Here is a 20286-nt window from a genome sequence, read left to right on the forward strand (position 1 = left end):
TTTTATCTTAAGTTTTTTGAGTAAGCAACAAGTTGTAAGGCCTTTCCATTGGGGTTACAGTTGATGATCTGTATGTTGGTTTTGCCAAGTCTTCAGGTGTACCCAGTCTCTAGGACTTACACAGTAAAGGGAAACACTATAGAAAATATAAGATGGTTATGTGCATATTGATTAATAGCAGATAAGGTAGTACTCAAAGATTACATACATTTTACTGTGTTCAATTTTTACAATATGATCCATTTTTAAGGTTGCGATGTTATATAGTCTTAAGAATGGGTCTCCTCTGTATCTTTTCATAGGGGCTCAATTGGAGCCTTCTTTTAGGGTCAACTCATATCCTAAGCAGGGCTTTATCCTGGGTTAAGTAGGTCTCTTGGAAGATTTTAAAAAGAGTTTTCTTCAGGATAGGATTTATTCTATTTTCAGTCTTTACAGCAGATTATGGTCCCCATGATGCATGCCATTTCCAAGGTACGCCAAGGATTCCTACTACCTCATGATTGATTTTAGCAAAAGACATTCCTCTATTACCACTTTGTATGATATAGGGCAACCTGAATAGGGACATAATTTCTCTTAATAAGGTGCTTAAGAGACTCTGTCAGCCTGGCAAGAGAAGGCTTCCACCCAGTAGAAGTGTCTATTAATACAAATAAGTATTTATGACTTCCTATAGCTTTTGGTGTAACTATAAAATCTATTTGCCCTCATGTCCCAATTCAATCCCTCTCATTTGTACTCCTTTTATTAGTGGAGGAGGACCATTTTGTTATTATCTATGGACAAATCAGCAGCTTTGAGCCATCTTTTGGATATTATTTTGCATATGTGAGTCAATAATAAATTCACAAAGTTGCTGGTAACAGTGAATATCTTCCATAATAGGTTTCTTGATGTAAAAGACAGCAAGTGCCAGGAATCATATTGAACAATTCTTATTAGTTTGCCTGAACATTCAAATGGGTGGTACTAATAGCTCCAATTAATAGATATGAACTACCTCCAATTACACAATAGAAATCCTTCAAAATAGTGATCTATGGGGGGGCTGCAATTGTATGGGGAATATAACAATAAAATTTATTATTAAAAAAAAAAAAAAAACAAAATAGTGATCTAATATTGATTGGTAAAGCCGAATCAGCTGATGGTTGAGTAAGGTGTCTGTCTATTAATGTTGCAGTGACTTCCCTGTCTTACCTTTTTTAGAGGATAGTGCTTTAAATTAGGAGCTTTCATGTTGGGGCAGAGTCTCAATTTGCTGGTTCAGCAATTCAAGCTCTCCCTGACACCCCCTTGGCAAATACTGCTTGTCTTAACCTTCAGCAGAATTTCATTAGGAATTTCTTTTTTTTTTCTTTTATCATTTAATTTTATTTTTTTCCAGATAGTTTGATCAACTATAAAGCCTATACTCTTTTCTTTCTTTATTTTTATTTTTTTAATAATAAATTTTATTTTTATATTCCCCATAAAATTGCAACCCCTCCATTCTGACCCCAATCCCTCCCCTCCAACCCCCTACCACCCATAGAGTGTCTCTGGTTCATAGTTTTTGTTGATTTTGATTTTCACTTTCTTATAGCTATTCATTTTCCTGGTCCCTTATTTAAGTTTTCTGGATTCCTGCTATGAGTGAGACCATCCGGTATTTTTCTTTTTCTTTCTGGCTTATTTCGCTGAGCATGATCCCTTCCAGCACCATCCATGTTGCTGCAAATTGCATGTGTTTATCTTTTTTGAATGCTGAGTAATATTCCATGGTGTATATGTACCACATCTTCTTGATCCACTCATCTATTTTTGGGCATTTGGGTTGTTTCCAAAGCTTAGCTATTGTAAACAGTGCTGCTTTAAACATAGGGGTGCAGGTGCTCTTTGGAATTGATGTTTCTGTGTCCTTTGGGTAAATACCTACTAGTGGAATTGCTGGATCATATGGAAGCTCTATGTTTAGTAGGTCAAGAAATCTCCACACAGCTCTCCATAGTGGTTGGACCAGTTTGCACTCCCACCAACAGTGCAGAAAAGTTCCTTTTTCTCCACACCCTCGCCAACATTTGCTGTTGCTAGTTTTTTTAATATGTGCCATTCTCACTGGTGTAAGATGGTATCTCATGGTAGTTTTGATTTGCATTTCCCTGATTGCAAGTGATGTTGAACATTTTTTCATATGCCATTGGCCATTTGCATTTCCTCTTCAGAGAAGTTTCTTTTTAGCTCTTCTGCCCATTTTTTTTTTTTTCATTTTTAGAGTTCTTTAATGATCTTTGCTAGGTTTTTTTTTTTTTTTTTTTCATATAAGGTCTTTATTTTGTTGTTTTTTTTTTTTAAATATTAAATTTTATTTTTATATTCCCCCATACAATTGCAAACGCCCCATTCTGACCCCAATCCTTCCCATCCCGCCCCCCACCCCCCAAAAAGTGTCTCTGGTTCATAGTTTTTTGTTGATTTTGATTTTCACTTTCTTATATTCATTTTCCTGGTCCCTTATTTAAGTTTTCTAGATTCCTGCTATGAGTGAGACCATCCGGTATTTTTCTTTTTCTTTTTGGCTTATTTCGCTGAGCATGATCCCTTCCAGTGCCATCCATGTTGCTGCAAATTGCATGTGTTTATCTTTTTTGAATGCTGAGTAATATTCCATGGTATATATGTACCACATCTTCTTGATCCAGTCATCTATTTTTGGGCATTTGGGTTGTTTCCAAAGCTTAGCTATTGTAAACAGTGCTGCTATAAACATAGGAGTGCAGGTGCTCTTTGGAATTGATGTTTCTGTGTCCTTTGGGTAAATACCTAGGAGTGGAATTGCTGGATCATATGGAAGCTCTTCTGCCCATTTTTTGACTGGATTATTTTCTTTGTTGTTGTTGAGTCTCATCAGCTCTTTGCAGATTCTTGTGATCAGTCCTTTATCATTAGTGTTGTGTGCAATGTGATGCCTCCATTCCCTTCTATTTTTTTCAGGAGAGCTTGGCTATTTGGGGTTTTTGGTGATTCCATATGAATTTCATGAATAATTGTTCTATTTCTTTGAAGAATAACATTGAAATTTTTATTGGAATAGCATTGAATCAGTATATTGCTTTTGGTAGGATGGCCATCTTAATAATGTTTATTCTTCCAATCAATGAGCAGGGGATGTCTTTCCATTTCTTTGTATCTTCTTCTATTTCTTTTAACAGTGTTTTATAATTTTCTTTGTAAAGGTCCTTTACCTCTTTTGTTAGATTTATTCCCAGGTATTTGATTTTTTTTGTTTCGATAATAAAGGGGATGGTTTTTTTCATTTCTTCTTCTTCAGATTTATTGTTAGTGTATAGGAAGGCTTCTGACTTTTGCATGTTTATTTTGTATCCTGCCACTTTGCTGAACTGATTGATGAGTTGAATTAGTTTTTCTGTGGAGTTTTTTGGGTTCTCTATTTATATTATCATATCATCTGCAAATAGTGATAGTTTGACTTCTTCTTTTCCTATTTGGATTCCTTGGATGTCTTTCTCTTGTCTTATTGCTCTGGCTAGGACTTCCAGTATTATATTGAAAAGCAGTGGTGAGAGTGGACATCCTTGTCTTGTTCCAGATCTTAATGGAATTGCTTTCAGCTTTTCACCATTGAGAATGATACTGGCTGTTGGCTTGTCATGGATGGCCTTTATGATGTTGAGGTATGTTCCTTGTATCCCAAGAATTTCTAGGGTTTTTTTCATGAATGGGTGTTGCACTTTGTCAAAAGCTTTCTCAGCATCTATTGATATTATCATATGGTTTTTATATTTCTTTTTGTTGATGTGTTGGATAACGTTGATTGATTTTCGGATGTTAAACCATCCTTGTGTCCCTGGAATGAATCCTATTTGGTTGTGGTGAATGATCTTATGGATACATTGTTGGATTCTGATAGCTAAAATTTTATTGAGGATTTTTGCATCGGTGTTCATTAGGGAGATTGGCCTGTAGTTTTCCTTTTTTGTGTTGTCCTTGTTTGGCTTTGGTATTAGTGTAATTTTGGCTTCATAGAACATGTTTGGTATTGTCCCTTCCTTCTCAATTTTTTGGAAGAGTTTGTGAAGGATAGGTACTAATTCGTCTCTGAATGTTTGGTAGAATTCATTTGTAAATCCATCAGGTCCTGAGCTTTTGTTTTTGGGGAGATTTTTGATTACCATTTCAATTTCACTGCTTGTAGTTCGTCTGTTTAGGTGTTCTATTTCTTCTTTATCTAGCTTTGGGTGATTGTAGAGTTGTAGGAATTTGTCCATCTCCTCTAGATTGTTGAACTTGTTTCCATATAACTGTTCATAGTAGTTACTGATTATTCTTTTGATCTGCTGTGTCCATTGTGATTTCTCCTCTTTCATTTATGATCCTGTTTATTTGTGCTTTCTCCCTTTTTTCCTTTGTGAGCCTGGCTAGGGGTTTGTCTATTTTATTTATTTTTTCAAAGAACCATCTCTTGGTTTCATTGATCTTTTGGATTGTTTTTTTAGTTTCAATTTCATTTATTTCTTCTTTGGTTTTTTTTATTTCTTTTCTTCTACTGGTTTTGGGGTTTTTTTGTTGTTCTTTTTCTAGATCTTGGAGCTTCGAGATTAGGTTGTTTCTTTGAGTTCTTTCTTGTTTCTTGATGTGAGCTTCTATTGCTATATATTTTCCTCTTATTACTGCTTTTGCTGCATCCCATACATTTAGGATATTGGTGTCCTCCTTGTCATTCAATTCAAAAAATTTTAAAATTTCTTCTTTGATCTCCTCATTAGTCCAGTGATATTCCAGTAGTGTGGTTTTTAATCTCCATGAGGTAGGAAAGTTCCTTGCCTTCTTTTTATGGTTTATTTCTAGTTTGATGCCTTCATGGTCAGAAAAGATGGTTGGTATGATTTCAATCTTGGTGTATATGTTGATGTTTTTCTTGTGCCCCAGTATGTGATCGATCCTGGAGAATGATCCGTGTGCGCTTGAGAAAAATGTGTACTCCGTTTTTTTTGGGTTTAGTGTTCTATAGATGTCTGTTAAGCCCAAATACTCTAGGTCCTTATTTAGAGCTTTAGTTTCTTTACTTATTTTTTGTCTTGTTTATTTATCCATTGTTGATAGTGGTGTGTTGAAATCTCCCACTACGTATGTGTTTTCTCTGATGTCTGTTTTCAGAGAGGACAACAGTTGTCTGATATATTTTGGTGCTCCTTCGTTTGGTGAGTATATGTTAATGAGTGTTATTTCTTCTTGAAGTATTGTCCCCTTGATCATAATGTAGTGACCATTGGGGTCTCTTTTTATTTTTTTGAGTTTGTAGTCTGTTTTATCTGATATAAGTATAGCTGTTCCTGCTTTCTTTTTTGGTCCATTTGCTTGTAGGATTGTTTTCCATCCTTTAACTTTGAGTCTATTTTTATCTTTTGTAGCTAAATGTGTTTCCTGGAGACAGCAAAAGGTTGGGTTTTGTTTCTTAATCCAGGCTGCAACTCTGTGTCTTTTTATTGAAGAGTTTTGTCCATTTACATTTAGAGTTAATATTGATGTGTTAGCATCTGTATTTGCCATTGTATTTGTCTTTCCTTTGATTTTATTTATTTATTCTTTTAATAACTTTTTTTTTTTGGTCTTCTTTTGTTGTTATTCGTCCATCTGAGGTTCTGGCTTTAGGATTCCTTGTAGTATTTTTTGGAGTGGGGGTTTAGTTGTAATGAAATTCCAGAGTTTCTGTTTGTCTGGGAAGGTCCATATTCTTTCTTCAAAGAGGAAGGAGAGCTTTGCTGGATAGAGTATTCTTGGTTGGCATCTGTTTTCTTGGAGTCTGTTGACTATGTCCCTCCACTCTCTCCTTGCCCGCAGTGTTTCTTCAGAGAAGTCTGATGTCAGCCTGATTGGTTTTCCTTTGAATGTTATCTGTTTCTTCCCTCTTGTCAGCTTCATTATTTTTTCCTTGTCCTGGATTCTTGGGAGCTTTACTGTTATGTGTCTTGCTGTATTTTTCCTTTCATCGTGGAAGTTTGGTGTTCTTCTTGCTTCTTATATATCAATTTTCAGCTCCTTCTTCACATTTGGGAAGTTCTCTTCAATTATCTCCTGGAATATTTTCTCTGTTCCTACATCTCTCTCCTCTCCTTCTGGAATTCCTATAACTCTTATATTTCCTTTCCTCATGGAGTCAGATAGTTCCCGAAGTCTTTCTTCGTTCTTTTTCCTTCGTCCTTCTCTTTCCTTTTCTGTTTTGGCTCTTTTTATTTCTGTGTCTTCAAGAGTACTTATTCGTTCTTTCATTTCATCAATTCTGCTTTCATTGCTTTTCCCAGAGTTCTTTAGTTCCTCCATTAATTCTTTGATCTCCTGCATTTCTTTTCCTTCCCTCTTTAGGGACTCAATTTCATTCTTCTGATCATTGATTATTTTTCTCATATCATTGTTTTCCTTTATGACTTCTGTCAGTTTTTTAATCATGGCAATTTTAAATTCTCTTTCTGGAAGGCTCAGAAGCTCTTCCAAGTTACTGTCGTTGTAATCTGGGGGCTGGTTGTCTTTTTGTGGTGTGCTTTTTTCCTGAGGAGTTGTTAGGTTGCGTGTGGTTCTTCTACTCCCTACTGTCTGTTTTCTAATTTGTTGTATGCATTGGGACACTGTGTTGCTGGGACTGGCCGGCATCTTGGGTGAGCTTCTCCGCTCCCCTCTGGCTCCTCCAGGAGCCATCTATTGGTTTCAAGCAGTCTTTACTGAAGAAAGGTCCCTGTTCTAAAATGCCAGTGTGGGGACACACTCCCCTATGCACCTGGTCTGCCCCAGCAGTGGGTTCCCGCTCTCCCTCCGGGCTTGGACTGCAGGCCAGAAGGGGCCTGGCGTGGGCAGACTTCCCCGCTCCCCTCTGGCCTCTGAGGGAGCTTTCTGCTGGTTTCAGGCAGTCTTTACTGAAGAAATGTCCCTGTTCTAAAATGGTTATGCGGGACGCACTCCCTGCGTGTTCGGTCTCAGGCACACTCTTCTGCGCGCCTGGTCTGTCCTGGCCGTGGATGCCTGCTCCCCCTGTGGGCTCAGACTGCTGATCAGAAGGGGCCTGGCGTGGGTTAACTTTCCAGCTGGCCACTGGCTCCTCCGGGGCCGTTTTCAAGCAGTCTTTTCTGAAGAAAGGTCCCTGTTCTATGGGGTGTTAGTGACTTTTTTCTGGTTGCTAGGTGGCGCCAGAGATCTCTCCTAATGTCCTTGGGGAGTTGTTTTTTTCACCCTGTGAGACAAGGAACAGAGCGGGAATGGTAGGATAAACCTCAACGGCTTTGGGGTGCTGTGTCTGCCTTGTGCCCCACCATCGTGGAGAACCCACACCCTGAATTTCATGCCCCAGGTCTCAGTTCAAAGCCATCAGGTCCAGGACGCGGGCTGTAGCCCAGTTCAATGACTGCAGAAATGGCGTCTTTTGCACCCCACTCCCGTGCCTGGGCACCTGGTTCCTGATTACTCAGTGAGGGACTTTCACCTCATTGAGGGCCCCCGCCCGTCTCCCCGCAAGCCTAGGTCGCAGGTGCTGGGACCTGGGCAGCCGCGATCCGCGTTTGCTTTTCAAGCGCGCCAAGCGAGCCGCTTTTCCACGCAAGCTTACCAGCTGGCCCGGGGCTGTGTGCAGATCTCCGGGGGTCTCTGTTGTTCTCTAATGGCACCCGGAGCCATTCGCTCACCTCCGCGGCGAATCCTGCATGGTTCTCCACAGCTCCAGTTCAAGGGTGTGGTGGCTGCAATAGTTCCTTTCCACTCACAGTCCCGCTTGATGTGTAGTTTGTTCTTGTTGGTCGTTTTAGTTTGTTTTTTTTCCTCCTTTCTGTTGGTCGGAGAGTGCCGACTTTGTGGTGGGGGAGGGTAGCAGGGTTCTGCACTTTCCTCCCTTCTAGTCCTCTTTTATGGCAACTTTCTTCTTCGGGTAGTTTGCTGGAGTCATCCGTTCATCTTCCGTGTCTCAGTTCTCACTGGGACCTGCCGCTTTTCCTCCCTATTAACTATTTTTTAATGGGAGATCTTACTCACAGCGTCTCCTCGCTGCCATGTTGATCCGCCCCTCTCCCTTCATTAGGAATTTCTAATTGATGATTGCTCCTGAGTTGTAGTAGGGTGACATGTAGAATACAGTTCTGGTCTGGGGGCATCTCTCTGTCTACTTTATCTGATGAGAAAGTGACTTGAGCTTTTAGTTTAGTGAGTAAGCCCCATCCCAGCAAAGGTATCAGTCACTCACGCACATAAAGAAAGCTATGATTCAAGGAAGTTTCTCCAATTTGACAGTCAAGAATTTATTTAAAACAAAAGTTTTTTGAGAATTTTTCCATACACTCCAGTTATTGCTACATTCGCAAGGGACTTTGTCTCATGTTTAAAACAAAGTGGCTTTGATGTCAACCAAAAAGTCTGTAAGTTTTTTCCCACTATCACTGCAGTTACTCACGGTTCCTTTTGGGAAATACTAATAAGATGTATTATCTTCAATGGAATCTTTGGGCCCTATCAATCTTGGTAACTGTCAGTAAACTGAGATATTTGGCAGGTTAGCTCATAAGAGGCCTCCTGTAGGGGCAGGATGGGCCACTGAGCAGGTTTTCTAATGCAGAGACCAGTAAAGGAGAGTCCTGGAGCCCTTGGTGGGTTTCTCAGGCTTTTATTGAGCTTCACGTATAGTGTGGCAAACAGGTACACAGCACACTGCAGGGGTGCCCGGGGGCCAGGAGGCCAGGAGGCCTCCAGGCCCCAGGCAAGTCTTCACTCTGGGTTTCTCTGGCTTCTTTCCCGCCTTCTCTCTCCTGCTTCTGCTTCTCTTGGTGACTATATCAATACCCTCCCAGGGCCCACAGAAGTAAATAAGACAGTTGGCAACAATGTAACAACTGTGGGTGCCCCATCAGGCAGGGCAATCCTAATGGTGGGAGAGCAGAAAAGCCTGAAAAACCATTTACCCTACACCTCCATTCAACATAGGATGACTGGAACACAGTTGCTTCCAGGGGCTTTCCTACTTGCAGTGAGCACATTGTAATGATCCTAGTGGTGGGATACTCTTCTGATTTGACAGTAGGAGCCCCAGGGGTCTTACCCATAGTTCTTTGATCCCATCCAGTGGCATCGACATTAGTCTTGGTCAGTCATGTTTCAATGTGGCTGCCAGCAATACAGCTTGTTGCTTCATCCTATTATTTTTGGTTTTTTCTTTATCTAGTCTCAGTTGTTAAACACTCTAAAGGTAATCTCAACCAATTGAGACATAGACATTGCCGATATTCCTTCCAATTTCTGTAACTTTCCCCATATATGGAAAGTAATTTGTCTAATAAATGTCTTTCGTAACCAATCTTGGCACAGTTACTGGGATGTCAGTACAGACAGGACTTAAACTGAGTTATTGGGTTGATTCTTCTGGTGCCGATCAGCCTTTTTGGGTAGACCATCTTCAAGCCCATGCTGCATTCCTCAGGCATGAAGAGGGTTTTCATGAAAGACTAGATTTACCACTCTTATTAGTGGTAAAAATGGAAGTAAAGAGATTCTCCATCCTCTTTAGATTACACAATATTATTTATCCAATTGAATAATTCACAAATAGAAAAAGGAGAGTATATAGATAAATATCCTCTGGGATTCCTAGATAATCCAATGCTGTGGGGACTTTTCTCAAGGGAAACAGCCTTGCCTATGGTAGAGCATTCCCTAGACTGAATTGTGTGACCTTGAATAACACACAAGGGAAAGATGATTCCCTTCTTGCTATTAGCAGGAAAATGGAATCAGAAGCTCAGACCTTGACTGTGAGTGAATGTAAACAACGTCTGAGCTACTTGCAGTAGCCTTCCTCCAAATAGTGGGGTAGTATATATAGTGTTGTAGGAGAGAACAAGTGAGACAGAACAAGGTCATCATCATCCTGTTTATAATCAGGTAGAGCAATCTATGACTTTTTATAAGGTTCCTTCCTTGAAACCATGATCCTACAGTGCATTTGCAAATACTTAGTTTAAAACAAGGACAGTGGGGACTCCCTGGTGGCACAAGGGCTTAAGACACAGCACTTTGAAGCTATCCCTGGCCAGGGAAGTGACCCATATGGTGCAGCAGACCTCTCTTGTCCACCCACTGTACCCCTCAGCAGTGTATGCTTATGCTTATTATTACAGTAGCCCTGCCTGTTCTGCTCTGGCCTACACACCAGCTCTTGTATGCATAAATAAATAAAATCCTAAAAAATAAGTAAATAAAAAATAAAAATAAACAAAGAGTGATTATACATAGGGGATCTTATCTGACTTCTCTGTTATGTAACAAATATAGCTGCAAAATAGCATTATCATTCAAGGAAACTTTTTTTGGCTATTTTGCCCCTAACTACAGTTGATATTGGAGCCAAACAGTGTTGTAAAGAAAAAAAAAACAAATTTTCATTTTCATGGGTTCAAAACTAAGAAAAGACCAATTCTGAAAGATAAATCCTAAAGCACTGCAGTCAGGTGTACTATTATTTCCCATATTCTTCATACTGAAAGCTTTCACAGTGAACCAAAGCAAGGATTCCCATTGTATGGATGTGTTTTCAGTCTGAAAATCTGGTGCTTGTGTGACTAGTTTCCCAGAGAGTTAACAATAGGCTGGCAATACCCTATTACCTGTCTCAGGGGGTCCTGAACACAAGGTGGTGATGTTGGACTGCCCAAAGTGCTAGGATGTTCAGTCCCTATGTGTACCTCCCAGACAAGTGATTATTAGTCCATTCTGACCAGAAATGGGGTGTATTCTTTGAGTATTTAAGTCTATGAGATCATAGCACATCACAGGTGTAAACTCTAACATTTCCGCCAGATCTCCAGTTTGCTGGAGACACTCAAGAGTGTGGAAGGAAAAATGTGTTTTATCTTTGGAGTCTAAGGATTCTCATGATCTGAGATGCAAATAGACATTTTTTTAGCCACCAGAGGAAATAAGCCTCAAACAGTCAAAATCAAATGAACACACAAAACAATTAAGCATGTACTCACAGGTTTACACTTCCAAAAACTATACCACAACTAAATGAAAATCAAACCAAGAATTTCATAAAGTAACTCTGCTGTTGTCCTTTTGTATTGTCCTTATTTCTTGGAATTCAAAACCAAATTTCCCCCTTGAACCTATTTTTCCTAGCCGAGGAGCAAGACTCTAACCTGTTGGAATTTCACTTTAGGGTGTGACTTAAACCCATAGTCCGTAGGAGACCAATAGAAAAAATAAGATATAAGCACATATCATAAGGTTACTCACTCAAGAAACATGTTTCCAGAATTTCCTCTTCTTTCAAAACAAAAGTAACACTGAGGACCTGGAGGGCTAAAACAGAACAGAAGGAATTCAGTCATCAAGTCTCTAGCCAAATAAGTCTAGGTGGCCACTTGGTATCAGTGATGAGAATCTGGGCTCAACTGGGGCTGCAGGTCCTCAGGCAAGCTGTCAAGAGACCTCGGTCCTAGATCATGGTCCCATCTGGGGTGCCAAGTTTGTTAACTACCAATGACTCATGCATAAAAGCAAATTCTATGACACATTTGACTTTTAAGAAAGGAAAGAGCTTTATTATTACAAGGTCAACTAGCAAGAAGACAGGAAACAAGGCTCAAATATAACTCTCCAATCTAAGGGGTAAGATTAGTATTATAAGGGTCATGGGAGGAAAAAGACTAGAAATAACTTGAAATGATTGGTTAAATAAGAATAGGTCTTCTGTATTGATGGGCTTTTTACTTTAATAAGGGATGACCTATTAGTATATGCTTATCTTTCAGTTTGGCTTAGTTGGATCTGTTGAGAACTTGTGGTTTAACTGCATCTATGGGGAAAAGCCTTAAAATGGAATTTATATAAGATGAATTACAATAGCTCTTACGTAGTCTAACAGTTTGAGAAAAGATTAATCTTGATTTCAATGGTGTTAGACAAAAAAGTAAAATATTTATCTAGAAGAAAGTACTTAACTATGAGTCAAAAGACATGCACGATAGTGCTAGATCCAGTAAAAAAAAATTTCAAATCTGTGGGTTAATTTTATGCCCTTTGTAAATCAGACACTTCAAAAATAATTCCAATCTAAAGTTATGTAATTCCTTTAGCAATTGAAAAATGAACTTTAAATTTCACCATTCATTTTTATTGGCTCTAGCTTTATTTATCTAATATGTCTTTTTTTAATTATGTGTATATAAGCCAACTGTTAATCTATTGAAAATTAGTTAGCAAAGGAGGGTTAGCTTTCAAAAGAGTAAAATGGCTGACCCTGTAACATGATTTGAGCTGCATAGATCACTTATACATGGATTTTCTTATAAACAAATGACATAAACCTATAGAATCAATAAATATAGTACAGAACTGTAAATGTAATTTCTCTTCCTTGTGCTTTTCTCAATAGCATTTTCTTTTCTCTAGCTTACTTTATTGTAAGAATACTGTGTATAATATACACAGATCATGCGAAATATATGTTAACTGTTTACATTATGTAAGACTTCCGGTCATCAACAGGCTATTAGTAGTTAAGTTTGGGGGTATCAAAAGTTCTACAAGAAGACTGGTGCCACCAACCCCTGCATTGTTCAAGGGTTAGTGGTGTATTAGTAACTTAGTTCAATGAATTTCTCTCCAAGTGATAGCACACACTAGAGTTAGGAAGGAAGACTGAATTAAGACTGTCCCTAGACAACTCTCTTAACCTCTCTGAGCTTCATCTCTTCAGCAGTCAGCATAGTGACTTACCTCCTTGGACTGCTTGGAATATTAAATGAGTTCTTACATGTTAAGCAACATGTAAGTGGCAGACACATGGTGTCATTTACATTGGCCATTTTTATAACACACTTAAATTCTAAGGAAAATATTTTTGTTATTAATCAACATATAAGAAATTCTCTGACTCCCATCATTTTGAAGAAAGAGAATTTTTAATTTTGAGAGCAATTAAACAGTCATTCAAAAATAAAATTAACTTTAGAAGATAAAAACATTCATATTTCAACCTGCATATAATTGGATACATGGGTCTTTTTCTTCTGTCATTAGTACAAATATTAGAATAATAATACTTTTTCCTCCATTCATGTAGCATCTATTTCCCCCAAAGAATTTGATGTTTTTCATAAGTATTTTAACTATCTTTACTACAAAATAATCCTAGTTAAAATATGATGTGTTTTATAGGAAACAATAATTATGATGTAGTTTTACAATCTTAAACTTTATTGAGGGAAAAATTATATACACTTTCTTATCTTCAGTATTATTTTTAAAAGCATCACATTTTAAGATAGAATTTACCATTAATTATTATTATTAACAATAATAATGCTAATTATAATGATTAGCCCTTGGCAGCTGCTCAAACAAAGAAACGAGAACCTTAATAAGCTTCTTTGAGTTTAGTATTTTCATGCATCATATAATTTTAAAATACTGAAAATAGATTTAAACACTAGTAATTCTATAATTGTTTCCTTTATAGTGTGGTGACATAATAGATTTCTTTCCTATTTAAGCTGTTCCTTCCAGCTGCACACATAGCAATTATTCAAAACTCTATAATTCATGTTAGACTTAGATACAGAGATTCTAATAAATCTTACTAGAGTTTAGAGTAAAATATATCAATTAACATTGTTAATCTTGACATGTTTTATTATGCTTCTTAATTCAGCTTATTTCAAGCCTAGAGATAAAAAAAAAAATCAAAACACCATGTTAAGAAGAAAACAATCAATAAAAATATCAAAAAATTATTAATTCAAATAAGAAATAAATTGAACCAGTTCTACTAATGTTACACATCCTAGATCTAATCATTTCACCTCCATACCAACTTCACATTTATCAAAGAAGAAACTTTAAATGCTCAATGATTTCAAAGGATAATGGTGAATGATGGCATTCATCTTATAAATTTTGCAAAAAAATTATATACCTTTCTCAATCCTGTTTGACCTGTATTTTTCATATAGCTTCATATGTACATATTTATACATATGTGTGTATATTTCTGTGCTGCTTCTATCCAGACTTATACCTACCATATTCTATTTCATTACATGGAAATAATACAAGTATTTGCTCTTGAATAAATACAATTACTCAATATCATGTTATTCCATGTACCTCATCAAAATTAGTCAATTGAATTTTTAAAAGTTCAAAGTAGGATTTGTGACATACAATGGCTCTCAAATCTTAGTGCCATAAGAATAACCCACACCTTCTAAACCAGCAGAATCATAAGCTAGAGAGACTAAAAGTCCCTTTCACTGTAGGACAAATAAAAATTCTGCATAAAATACAATTTTTGTTACATTGCTCAGCTTACAGGAATTAAGACATAGTAGTTATTTCTGGAGCTCACCAATATCTTCTTATCCTTTCTTTCCTCCACATATGGAAGATTGTATTTCCCAAGACCCGTGCAGATGAGGGAGTCACATAATTTGTTCTAGCCAATAAATAAGAGCTGGATGACAAGGGTCACTTTCCAGTTGATAGAGTAAAGGCTTCCTGTATAATTTTCTATGTTCTCTCTTCTTTTTATATCATGAAGGCAGAGACCTCACAATAAGACAGTGGAATCCTTAGAACAAAGTAACCTGAGTTACTGTCATTGAGGACAGACACCATAGAGATGCAAGTATTCCAATCTGCAGCAGACCTTGTGTAGGTGAGAAATCAACTTTTGCTGTTTTGAAACTTTTGCTGAGATTTTTAGACTTTTTCATTAACACATTGTAGCCTAGCCTATTCCAACTCATTCACTATAGAAAAGTACAATGAGAAAAAATAAGCAGTGACCTACAAACATAGATGAATTGTTGAATTACCCTGGAGATACATATTAATATTAACCTATCTGTCATGAAAGGAAAGGAACAAGTAAAAACATGAGGATTTGGCCAGGGACTCTACAATGGTTTAATGATCACTGATTTTTAGCAGAAACAAACATAATCTTATTTCTACTTATTAAGGTCAACCAAATCACAAAACCAAAAAAAGAAAAGATAAATCGCCATAAATGAGACTCAGTAGAAACAATAAATAATAGGATTGGACACTTAGGAACTTCAAATATCTAAATTATTACCCATAGACTATTAAATACATATATAATGTTCAAATAGAATCACAAAAATTAACAAATGTTAAAAGTACTAAAAATAAAATATATATAAATAAAAACTAATGGCTATTAAGACTAAAATACTTCAAAGAATTATTAGTTTATGTTTTGGGGCAGGAAAGGCACAAAGATCTTATTGTGCGACATCAAAAAGTGACAAAATTGAAGGCAGCAGAAACTTCTATTATACAATATTATTGAAGATGTCAATGCCTTAATCACAATGATCAATAGATGTTAAACAGAAGTTAAACAACATGATAAAACAACTAAATCTAACAGATATACAAAGCACTCTACCCAACAATAGAATGCATTTTTCTCAAGGGCATCTGGGACATTTTCCAGGATAGACCATATGTTGGACCACAAATTAAGTCTGAAAAGATTTTAAAAGAGAGAGTTCATACAAAGTATCTTCTTTTGGATGAAGTTAGAAATCAATAATTTTAAAAAACAGAAAAGCAGAAATTCCACAAATTTTAAAACCAACCCTTTCCCACAGAGCTGAAGCATGCAGTGGGGGAGGGGTGAGACAGTGCCCAGAGGATAATAGGCGCTTTGGTTGTGAGTGCTCCAAGGTGAGCACTTAGGAAGAGATCCTGTACTTCCAAAATACTAGCAACTATGTAAGCCAAAGGTACTTCAATAATAAGTTTCAATAATTTAAAACTTACGGAAATTAAACAGCACACTTTTAAGAATCAATGAATCAAAAAGGAAATCACAAGGAAAATTTGAAAATACTTAGAAATGAATGAAAATAAAAACACAACATACTAAAATTTCTGGGATTAAAAAAAACTTTGCTAAAGGAAATTTTTATAACAATAATTGCTAACATTTATCAAAAAAAAAAAACCCCAACATTTAATTGAGTAAATTTGAAATCTAAGTGATTTTATTAAATGTTTCATGAATGATTAGCATATCATCCAGTAAGGAGAGAGTTACTCTGTGGGGTTATACAACATAGAATGCATTTTTTAAAAAGGCAAGTAGAACCAGAAGTCATCTAAAAGAGAAAAATGACAGTTCATTGGAGGGAAGTAAAAGTTCATGTGAAAAAGGGGCTTCTCATTGAGTTGCAGGAGTTTCCATTAGCTAAGTTGGTGACTAGGCTAGAAGGAAATCTTCCTTCCTGTTTGGGCATTTGTAAGTGGGGTAATGAAGGTCTTCCTGTTTAAGATGAGCAGCGGTAGAACATGAGAGTTTCCTCTACAGGTCTTTCTGATTCATTTTAATATGAGGTTTCCTTCATAAATTTTCACACATTAATAAAAGAAGAATGAGGATCAGAGGAAACAGAGGAAGAAAACAGAATCCTGGCACTAGTGAAAATGGTGCTGCCACCCCTCCATGAAGCCTGAAGATCCCCAAGGTGAAGGCCCCACTGTACCACCACAGAGCTGGACCAGGGGCATTGGGGTGTGAGCAGTTATGAAAACTGCCAGCACTGCCTCAGCTGCCACCTGACAGTGTGGGCCCCTACTCAGAACAAAACAGCACCTCTGACAACCAGGCCCACAGAAGTAAATACTGCACGTGTTGGAATACCTACTGCAGTTGTTGCCCATAAGCCAGCCCAGATCCTTCTGTCCAAGATGCAATGAAAGAGCATTAGCTGGGGGAGTCTCCAGGGCTTCCTGCATTCCTGGTGGTAAGTGTTCTGAAGTTTATGCTGTGCAGTGCCTGATAGTAGAGAAGCACATGGCACTCCAATGAGGTCAAGGCCTTCCAGGACTATAGCATTGATGCTACCCTCATGCCTGTGACTGGGAGCATAGCTCCCAAGAACACAATGGCAGCCAGAACTATAGTACCAACCTTCTTCTAGACCCCCCCTTCATATACACCCCCTAAGTCCCAAAGCCCCCAAGATGGGGCCTTATATTAAGCCTTTTTGCCATCACAGTTGGGGTGGGGGCAGGGGACTGCTTATCCTAAAGATGCTAGGTCAGCTTCCTGTGGGCCTTCCCAGCTCCCAAACTCTCCTTCCTGGTGCCATGATTCCCCCCCACCAAACTCACGGTCATCTCCTCCCAATAAAAGGGTGACACCTACATGGATATGATCAACATTGGGCCTCAGAGCTGCAGAAGTAGCATGTGTACCACACACAGCTACTTCATGGACTCAGGCCTGCCCACCATGAATGTGTATGATTGTGGGTCAGTCCCAATGGCAATTCTATCCCCTAGTTCTCTTCCTCCTCCTCAGAACTACACAGGACTACCAAGAGATGGGCCTCTAACACTTGTCATGCCCAGCACTGGACACCCCATCAACTCCAACTTCACCACTCTGAAGCCAATCTGGCCAGGTGGTGGCAGGGATAGCTCTTAGCTTGCCTTGGCTGGAGAGACCCAAGACCAATCATAAAGATGGAGCCTCACCTTGTGAATGAATACCTGGGCTCAGGATATATAGGCCAGTTACTGAAGAACCACCCCAGAGCTATGACCAGCCTGAGCAACAACTCTTCAAAGAATGACAATGAGGTGGCAACAGCCTGAACCTTTCTGCACCAGTTCTTGAGGGAAAGCAATTTCCCAGGGATGCCCAGGAGCTTGTGGTAGGGCAGCATCTACTATCAGTCTCTGCTTCTGCCCAGGCCCTGTGGGGACCAAAGTTCAGGGCTCTGGTGGTCTGCAAGGTAAGAGTATGAGGTCACACCTCTAGCAACTGGATTTCTAGTCAGGCTTGAAAAGCTGGGGGACCCCTCATAAAGGACTTTTTCACTTTACCAAAAATGCAGGCACCTTGGAGACATTCTCCCTTGAATGGGTCCCTCCTGACATATCTATTTTTTTTAAAGATTTGTATTTATTTATACAAGCACTGGGTACAGTCAGAAGTGCGGGAGGGTGAGAGAATTCACCAGAGCCAGAGCGGGGAGCAGAACAGGCAGACAGACGAAGTACACTGCTGAGGGGAGCAGCAGGCGCTGCAGGAGAGGTCCACGAGCGAAGTGGGACCCTTGCCGGCAGCCGGGGATCAAACCGGTGCTGCAGAGGCTGTGGGCAGCTTCGCAGCCCAGCGCCCAACCGCTGTGCCACCAGGGAGGCCCCTGACATATCTATTTAAGGGAACTTCTCTCCCCCAGTCAGCAAAGGATGGACCCATCAATAAAGGGCCTCCATAATTTAGGGCCTCCCTGGTGACCCAGGGCTATCAAGCTATTGCCAGCCACTGCTGCACAAGTTTGATCCCCGGCCAGGGAGATAACCCCCATGGCGTAGCAGACCTCTCCTATCTCACCTGCTGCTCCTCTTGGCAGTGTATTTCAGTAGATCCACCTGTTCTGCTCCCCAGTCTGTTTCCGGTGAATCCTCTCACCCTCCGCACCTCTGGCCTACACCTCAGTTCCCATGTGCATAACTAAATTTTTAAAAATATTTAAAAAAAATAAAGGTAGGACCTCCCCTGGTGGCGCAGCGGTTGAGCGCTGGGCTGCGAGGCTGCCTGCAGCCTCTGCAGCGCCAGTTCAATTCCCGGCCACCAGGGAGGATCCCACATGGTGCGCAGACCTTTCCAGCCACCCACTGCTCCCCTCAGCAGTGTACTTTGGTCCTTCTGCCTGTTCTTCTCCCCGCTCTGGCGCTGGTGAATTCTCTCACCCTCCCGCGCTTCTGACTGTACCCAGTGCTTGTATGAATGAATAAATAAATAAATCTTTAAAAATAAATAAATAAATGTAATTTGGTTTTGGTTTCTGGTTTTAAAAAGAGGAAAGGATAAAAAAAGGTGCCAAATCAACAACCTAACTTTACAATATAAGAAACTGGAGAAAGAGCAAACTAAACCCAGAATTAGCAGAAGGAAGGAAATAAAAATTAGAGCAGAGATTAATTAAATAGAAAGGAGAAAAACAAAGGAAAATTAATGAAACAAAAAGTTTGTTCTTCAAATAAATCAACAATTTTGACAAACTTTTAGCAAGAAAATGAAAAAAGAGAGAGAAGACTCAAATTACTAAAATGAAAAATGAAAATGAGGACATTGCTACTAATCCTACAGAAATAAAAGGCTAAATAAGAGAGTATTATGAACAATTATACACCAACAAATTATATAACCTAGATGAAATGGAAAAACATCTAGAACACAAACTTTATGAAGACTAACATACAAAGAAATAGAAAATCTGAATAGACCTATAACTAGTAAGGATATTGAATAAAATAATCAAATATATTCCAACAAAGAAAAGCCCTAGATCTGATGTTTCACTGATGAATTCTACCAAACATTTAAAAAAGAACTAACAACAATCCCTTTTGAGATTTTTCAAAATATGAAAGAGGTAAAAATAACATTTCCTGATTCAATTTATGAGGCCAATATTTGACAAAGACACTACAAGAAAAGAAAACTACAGACCAATGTCTTAGGAATTTTGGTGTAAAAATCCTCAACAAAATTAGTAAACAGAATTCAACAGCCAGCGTAGTAAAAGAATTATCCACCATGACCACATAGGATTTATTCATGGAATGGAAGCATGGCTTAACATAAGAAAACTGATCAGTGTAATATGCCACATCACCAGAAGATGGAAAGAAGCCCAGGAGCAGGGAACAGATGCATTTCAACTGATGCAGAAAAATTATTCAACAGAATTCAATACTTTGTCATGATGAAAACACTGAGCAAACTAGGACTAGGAGGAAACTATCTCAACTTATTTAAAATATGAAAAAAAGCAAATATCAAACTCAATAAAGATGGAAAACTTTTTTTCTAAGATTAAGAACAAGGCAAGGATGCCCATTTTCACCACTTCTATTCAACCAAGTTAAAAGTTCTAGCCAGGGTGATTAGGCAAGAAAAAGAAATAAGATTAATCCAAATAGGAAAACTATATTTGTTCACAGATTATATCATCTTATATGTAGAAAACCATAAAGATTTCCACAAATAAACTGCTCAAAATAAGTGAATTCAACAAAGTAACTGTATATAAAATTAACACACAAAAGTTGGTTGCATTCATACATAAGAACATTGAACATTCTGAAACAGAAATTACAAAAACAATTCCATTCACAGTAGTTAATTCATTTAGAAATTAACTTGACCAAGCAATGAGAACTTGCACAAGGAAAACTACAATGCCTTGTTGAGAGAAATTAAAG

The 20286-nt window shown here is 38.4% G+C and overlaps 1 long non-coding RNA gene across 1 annotated transcript in view; it reads right to left on the minus strand.

Moving 5' to 3' along the window:
- Positions 1–14537, minus strand: part of LOC119258918 (uncharacterized) — a 68806-nt gene extending 54269 nt beyond the window's left edge. Inside the window, exons 1-2 of the long non-coding RNA XR_005128356.2 lie at positions 14381–14537; positions 11266–11331 (exon numbers count right to left, since the gene is read on the minus strand). This is a non-coding gene — a long non-coding RNA (uncharacterized LOC119258918). The remainder of the gene's footprint in view (positions 1–11265; positions 11332–14380) is intronic.
- Positions 14538–20286: the final 5749 nt, after the last annotated feature.

This window comes from Talpa occidentalis, unplaced genomic scaffold (genome assembly GCF_014898055.3).
Source record: "Talpa occidentalis isolate TD23 unplaced genomic scaffold, MPIMG_talOcc4v2.1 talOcc4.5, whole genome shotgun sequence".
In the NCBI taxonomy this organism is placed as follows: Eukaryota; Metazoa; Chordata; class Mammalia; order Eulipotyphla; family Talpidae; genus Talpa; species Talpa occidentalis.